The sequence below is a fragment of the Carassius auratus genome, chromosome 10, assembly GCF_003368295.1.
Source record: "Carassius auratus strain Wakin chromosome 10, ASM336829v1, whole genome shotgun sequence".
Taxonomy (NCBI): domain Eukaryota; kingdom Metazoa; phylum Chordata; class Actinopteri; order Cypriniformes; family Cyprinidae; genus Carassius; species Carassius auratus.
The window spans coordinates 879,611-887,973 of NC_039252.1; positions in this window are offsets into that span (position 1 = coordinate 879,611).

Consider the following 8,363-nt stretch of genomic DNA (forward strand, 5'->3'; position numbering starts at 1 on the left):
ATTGCCAAAGTTACACGTTGAAGAGGATGCGGGGCTACTCTGACAGTTTTATATAAGAGACTTCTATAATAGGCCTATCCATAATACTTGTATGGCAGTATCCATAATAGTTTAAAAAAAAAAAAAAAAATTTCTTTCCTTTTATTTTTACTGCACCTCATCCTGGTCCCCATTTTCAAAACGTTTTGCCTAGGCTATTTCATTATATTTTATCCAATGTATAATATTGATTATTGCATTCGTCTATTTCAAAGATGTCAGGGAAGAGGCAAAGGAGCAATCTTTCATGCTTTGTTCTAAAAGATCTGGGCCCGTATTCATAAAGAATCTTAATGCAAAAAGTAGTTCCTAGTGACAAAATTCTAAGAAAATTCTTAGAAATGTGGGCGTTTACTTTTAAAATTAAAGAAAAAAATCCTAGTAAAGAAAAAAGTAATTCAGAAAGCATCTTATCCCTTAAAAGAGGTCTTAAGGTAAAATTTGTTATGAGCACAGACGAGGACTTTTAAGAGGCTTAAGAGTTTCTTTAGCAGAGGAGAAAATGGCAGAAAGATGAAGAGGCAGAAGAAATGTGTTGCAGACGATGGATGACAATGAGTTAATAAGACGGTATAGATTATATAATAATTTAATATAATATAATTTAATATATAAATTAAAGTAATCACTACATTACAATATTTGGCAACTGGGAACATGCAACAATGCAATAGTGATGATTTGGGTCTGTCACAACCTTCTGTAAGCAGAGTGATCACACAAACAATTACAGCACTTTCAGAACATCTTATTGTGTCGCAGTTCATTTCGTTTCCACTGGACATTCCCACCTTGCAAGCTCAAAAAACTGCATTTATGAATATAGCAGGCTTAGGTGCGCACAAGCAGGGGGAATGAACCGTTAATAGTTTGTCCCATGTCTGCTTCTTGTCCCTTGCTGTGTCTGAATTTTCCTTTAAGAATGGCCTTGTGTTCATCCATTAACTGGGCTAACAGTAAACACTGTTCCTCTGTCCAGTTTGGCTTTCTCGCTCTTCTTGGCTTTGATTCCATGTTTGATACATTAAAACCAACATTCAAACCACCACTTAAATAGGACAGCAATCACTGTAACTGGAAAGAGTGGAACAATTTTTATCATTCTAAGCCAATCAAATACCTTATAGGAAATTAAAAGCATGGTAAATAAAAAAATAGAATTCATATACACACATATAATGTGTGTGTGTGTGTGTGTGTGTGTGTGTGTGTGTGTGTGTGTGTGTGTGAGAGAGAGAGAGAGAGAGAGAGAACGGTCAAATAGGAAAAATTACGCATGTAAATTTAAAGTGAGGATTAGAATAGACCCTATACTTAAAATCACTCTTTTTTTTCCTTCTTGGACAACCAGCCAATCAGAGTCTTCAAAAGATTGTGTCATACATAGCAACCGGTTCAACCCCGCCTCCTCACTAAGATAAACGTTTTTGTCTTTTCCTTACTCAGAGTTGCTCTCAGATCGGTCCCGAATCGCTTTAAAGCTAAGACTCCTACGTAAAAGTTTTTAAGCTAAATTAAGAGTTTTCTGAGAGGATTCTTAGAATCTTTATGAATGCGGGCCCAGCTCCCTAAAAAGGTGGCTAGGTCAGAGGAGGAGGCTGTGGAGAATACAGTAGGGGAGGGAGTTAGGGTGCCAGTAGAGGATGAGTGCATGGAAGAGACTGTGGAGGACCATAGAGGAAACAGTGGAGAAGCCACTGGAAACAGGGAAAAAGAGAGGGTTATGTAGAGCAGCCACCTGTAGGTGTTCCTTTAAGAAGGAGTGGTCAACCCGATCACCATTCATCACAATGGGAACCACCAGCTCTTTTTACTGGTGCTTAGTCTGCAGACAAGATAACTCCTGTGTCCATCAAGGTGTGAGGGACATAAGCAGGGAGGCTTTCTAAAATAGCTGCATTAGTGTTAGTGCTTGCTCATTCAAATACCTATGCTGAGAGGGTTTTCTCCATGGTGGGATTAAACAAGACCTAAACCAGGAACAGTTTAGCACTTGATGGAACTGTGAAAAATGGCTGGCCTGGAACCACAGTGCTTCAAATGGGAGCCACCAACCCCTGGCCTCAAAACCAGCTACCAACACCTACTATAAACAACACTGACCATTTTCTCTCTCTCTCTCTCACACACACACACACAAATAAATGCTGAATTAAATAAATATTATTTTATTTGTAAGAATATGTGTCATTTATGAGATCAGACACCCGTCCCCATCAAACCCCTGCCGCCATCGCGACCGCGGGCAAAATCTCACTCTGAACTCAGTTCAAAACTTGAGAGCCCTGTTAAATGATGAACTGTTTACCTCAAACGGCCAACCTACGTTACGCGACTCGCATAATCGTGTTAAGGTATCTGAGACGACAGATTAATAAAGTTTTATTCAGTTTCAGACAGTGACTGATGGCTGAAATATGCGAATACCTGTGAAAATAGAGGAAAAACTAGTTTCTGACACTGAAAAGCGAATTTGATATTTAAGTGAGTCAAATGAGTTCAAAAAGTGAATACGACTTTATGCTCTAATGTAAACGCCTGCAGTTGTCCATATCGACATTTAAATCATACAAATTGCGTACAATATAGTCGGACCGCAGGTCTAAAAGAACCGACGACCCAGTTCAAGTAAACCGGTTCAGTAATTCTCGAACAAAGTGATTCCCGGAAAAGAATCGACGTCGGCATTTCAAAGTGCGCGCACGCACAGCGAGTGACGCTGGCCGCGTTAGTGAAGTGATTTGATGCTTTTGTGGTTTATAAAGTCTTTTTACATACAAATTATAATTCAAAATGTGTTTTTTTTCCTGTCAGAAAAGCGCATGGATACATTTGTGAGAGAAAAACTCGTCGAGTGCAGTCTTATTGAGGCGTCTAACGGTAAGTTCGTGTTTATTATACATTTTACATAATTGTTTGTCTGTGATAATCAACTAACGTTAACCCTCACGTAACTTAAACGCACATATATTTTTATTTTGTTCTATAGTTAAAGCTGCAACAGAATGTACCTAATTTATGAGCGTAAACATCATATATTAATTTTCCAGATCGTGTTTTTGACTTGTCCTCATCACTTTGGTACATCTATAAGTTTTTATATATGGACTGTTTTACCTACGTGACTTGTCATAGAAATGTCTGTGTGCGCGCATGCAGTGTGATCTCCCTTATCTGTGCCAGTGACTGTGTGTGTTTGATATAGCCAGCATATTAACATAAAACTGTGATTTATAATGACTGGCAAATCCCATTGATTAGACAGTTTGAAAGCACACCTTTCAGCCAATCACTATATCATATTCTGCTTCTGTAGACCAACTCATAGGTGAATTTAACTCATAATCATGATGGGTCAATTTCATGATTAACTTCACACAGTTAATTGAACTGAATCACTGTTATTAAAACAATTTGTATTTTTTCTTTTTTTTAAACTTTATTTTAAAGGTTGGAACAAACATGGAATTCTTTAACCGAGCAGAGTCCACAAAACCCCATCCAATTGTTGTGGTGATTTAAAAATGACAGCAGATCTCTCAGGCATTGATCATAATCAATGGACAGGTAAGGATATTCTGCACTATTTTCAAAAGGAATTGCAAATTGTATATTTAATTGTATTTTTCCACATGTGGACATATACATTGTGAAATAGTCCAAACTCAATTGAAAAGCATTTGTATTTCAGATGCCTTACACAAAAAGCTGTCAATATGTGTCAAGGGTGGGACTATACTATGGGGCGTGTTTGTATTGGGAGATATTTTGTAGTTTTTACCCCAAATCTCTCACTGTTTGGACGTCAATGCACGTCAGCAAACAACATTGCAGTTCTACTCTTATTTACCTAGCTGCATCTTACCCTATATTTTATTCCTCCGGTGAAAAGCATTTGGTTAATGGTGAATATTGACCAATAGTACCATGTGGTTCTAACTGTTAGCAGGGGATAATATCTGCATTTGGGGTAAAAATGACAGAATTATTTATTGTGTGAGGTGCCAAGAATATAGGGAGATTGCACTGTCTGTTCTTTATCACACATCTCTCGGAGCGGCAGCTGCCTTTAGTAGTGCCTTAACCTCCATTGTTCAAAGCATTTTGCACAGTTGTCTTTGGGTGACGTCACCTCCCAATACAAACACTCTCCATAGTATGGTCCCACCTCTGGCAAAAATTGACAGTTTTCAATGTGAGGCATTGGAAATTCAGATGCTAAAGATTCCATTTGAGTTTTGGCAGGTAACATGTGCGACACAGTGAAAAAACAGACATGGTAATTCATAAAACCTCATGTACTTGTTCTTATGTTGCATCTATGCTAACATTAGTCTGTTTCTCTCTTATTCCAAGGTCACCGTAGCCACCCGTATCCAGTACGTATCCAGATCAGATGGAGATCATCATCTAGAAAGGACCTCTACATCCCTGAAAGACCGCGGAGACCAGGACAACTAGAGCCCAGATACAGATCCCCTGTAAAGACCTTGTCTCAGAGGAGCACCAGGACAAGACCACAGGAAACAGATGATTCCTCTGCACAATCTGACTTTGCTGCTGCCTGGAATTGAACTACTGGTTTCGTCTGGTCAGAGGAGAACTGACCCCAACTGAGCCTGGTTTCTCCCAAGGATTTTTCTCCATTCTGTCATCGATGGAGTTTTGGTTCCTTGTTTTTCTTTAGTTGGGGACAATTAATATCAAGCGATATCATCCACTTGATTGCACAGAGGGACGATACATCACTGAATCAATGACGAATTGACTTTAACTGAAAACTGAGTGTTTACTGTTGTCCCTTTGCATTATTACACACTATTTTCCTATTTAATACTGTAAAGCTGCTATGATGCAGTATTTGATCAATATGACAGGCTTATTACTCATAATACATGGAAAATACAGCTACAAACTGACTTTGTTTTTCCATTTGAAATTTGGCAGTCACTGTGCATTCATGAAAACTGAAACCGTAATTTTTGTTCAGTGTTTTTGAAACAGTATTTTTGTTCAAGATTTGCAATTGTGTTTGGATTGTCACAATTTGTCACATGTGGAAAACGCAATTGAAAATATAATTAGCAATTCCTTTTGAAAATTGTCCTTCCATAGACAGGCTCTATAACGGAGTACACTGCTCTCAGGTGTAGATCTTTGCTTCAGAGCTTAAGTGTTTGACAATAGTTCACCCAAAAATGAAAATTGTCACTAATTATACACCCTGGTCTGAAAGCTCTCGAATATCAACGAAAATATCTTAACTTGTGTTCTGAAGATGAACAAAGGTCTTACGGGTTTGTAACGGCATGAAGTTGAGTGATAAATGACAGAATTTTCATTTTTGGGTGAACTATATGTTGAACTACCCTAAGCACTGCACATCTACCTACGTAGGAGTCTTTATATACTTGATATAAATTTAAGGACATCTTTAAATGATTTTACATTTAAATTTAAAGAATGTTAATTGTCAATGTCATTTCACTGTGTATTTAAATAGCTAAATATGTCAAAATGTAATAGTTCAACAGCTAGACAGGTCATTCAGATATAATTTTCTTATTTATTGCAACTGTATTTCTGTGATTTTTATTTATTTATTTTGCATTTGCTGGAAACAAAAAAAGGGAAAATTCCATGTTGTTTGTCATTGGTACAAATTTTTTAATGTCAGATGGCATTAAAAATATTTTTTAACAGTCTAAATAACCTGTATTCTTCATTATTTATTAATCCATGATTGCTTTATTAAGCAAAAGTGAAATTATGAGAATAACCCAGCAAGAATAACCCAGAATCATAAAAATGCAAACCCACAAATGGTAAAAATGACTCTATCTTGGGTTTTCTCAATAACCCAGCATACTGGGTTAAAATGTGTAAACCAGCATGCTGGGTTACTTTAACCCAGCACGTGTTCTGTCCAATATTTACCCAGTGCTGGGTTGCCAATTGGGTTATTTTTAACCCAGCCATTTTTAGAGTGTAGAACTCTATAACCGCCAAAACCGTGTCATTAAAATATTTTTTACAAACATTTTTTATCAAAAATTATTTTCATTTTTTAGATAGGATCATAAGATGCGCAATATATGGGAAGACATGGTTTTTACCACTTAATGACGTTTTGTAAATAGTCAGACATGATATTTACCACTTCATCAAATTTTGCTTTGTAGAAAACCTTTCTTAAAAACGAATTTCGTTTTGTACAAATTTTATCTTAATTTTAATGAATATTTCATCAACCAATTGCATGTATTTTAATAAATAAAAGGCAAATATAGCAGACCATTATAACCGTGACACAGAAGCACCAGCGCGCGTTCACTTGCACTGCACTGTGAACTAGAGCGCATCTCATCATAATGAAACTCAGCGTAGGCATATGCATTAGCATTAAATATCTTTGCTGCATCCTTTCTAGAACTTTTTTGCGGCTCGCATCAGCAAAGCATTGCATCGTCCATTGACCCGCAAAACAGTCAGTCAGCTAATCAGCGGATGGCGGGCGGGTGCGGCTTTGAAATTTGCTCAAAATACTTTGGCGCGGATGATGAATTTTGTGACAGATCTCCTAAACGGTGGTCTGAAATCTCAAACCCTTTACCGATCAGAGCGCGCGCTGACACGGAGTTAACCCGCTATCTCCAAGATCAACCAATTGACTCTACGGCAGATCCACTAGCATGGTGGCGAGACAATATGAAACAAAATGAACAGGCTATCTGCTCCTCCAAACACCCCCCCCCCCCCATGTTATCAAATGTCACATTTGACTCGCATCATAACCGTCATCACCAATTCTGAAACCGGCACACCCCTATTTTCTATTCTATCTGTTTTCTTTTTATTTATTATATTATTTAAAAGCCCCTGCTACGTGTACTGTGTTAAGCTAACTGATACTTAACGTATATATATATATATATATATATATATATATATATATATATATATATATATATATATATATATATATATATATATATATAACACTTATATATCATTGCTCTTTTTGTTGTTTTTGATTGCTTCAACTCTGTCCTCATCTGTATGTCGATTTGGATAAAAGCGTCTGCCATATGAATACATTTTAATGTAAATATTAGTATAACCTATGGTATATAGATGAGTGCCAGTCAACTTTTTTCTGTTTCCATTCTTTTAGAAACCATGCACAGGAAGCATATGTACTTTTGGTACTCAGTGAAGAGTCAGTAGTACAGTTGTATTATAATATAATGGAGAAGGGGCTGGCTGCAGACGTGCCATCTCAAACACTTGTGCTTCTTTTTTTATTGGATATTTTATTCTACTTATTGGTTACTTCTTGTTTGAATCTCTCAACATTTGTTTTTCTCTTGTGTAGGTATGGTTGACTGGAAGTCTGTCAGTCCAGATGTGAGGAAGACACACAGAGTGGAGCTGGAGCTCAGCAGATGTGTGATGCTGTAGATACTGTGGTCTTGGAAAGAAGGGCATCTTCACAGCTTTCTATTCAGACAAAGAGTTTGCTGGATTCTGTTCTATGGACTGCTACTACAGAATGAGTGTTTTATCTATCTATCTATCTATCTATCTATCTATCTATCTATCTATCTATCTATCTATCTATCTATCTATAATCAGGGTATCTTCCGTCCATTCCAAATCCGTTTCCAATTAAAAAACAGAAAATGAAAGACTCAAGAGGATTCAAGTGAGAGAACATGAATTAAAGGGGGGGTGAAATGCTATTTCATGCATACTGAGTTTTTTACACTGTTATAGAGTTGGATTCCCATGCTAAACATGGACAAAGTTTCAAAAATTAAGTTGTACGTTTGAAGGAGTATTTTTGTTCCAAAAAAACCTCTTCCGGTTTGTCACAAGTTTGGGAAAGTTTTTTTCGAGTATGGCTCTGTGTGACGTTAGATGGAGCGGAATTTCCATATATGGGTCCTGAGGCACTTCTGCCGGAAGAGCGCGCTCCCGTATAGCAGAGCACTGAGAGCACAACAGACTTCACTGATCAGAGCGAGAGCGTCGCCAAATGTCACAAAAGGAGTGTGTTTTTGGTTGCCAGGGCAAGACAACCCTGCACAGATTACCAAAAGAGAAACAGCATTAAGGGACCAGTGGATGGAGTTTATTTTTACAGATCATCAACGGAGTTGTGCAAGTGTTTTTGTTTGTTCCCTGCATTTCGGATTGCACATCGTTTATTTCTTAAGGATAATGCAGTCCCAACTAAAAAGGGTCACAATCGTGTGTTGGAACCGCATGCGGTGAGTAAAACTGCTTCAAATATCTCTGTGTTGTGTTGTTAACTTAGCTAT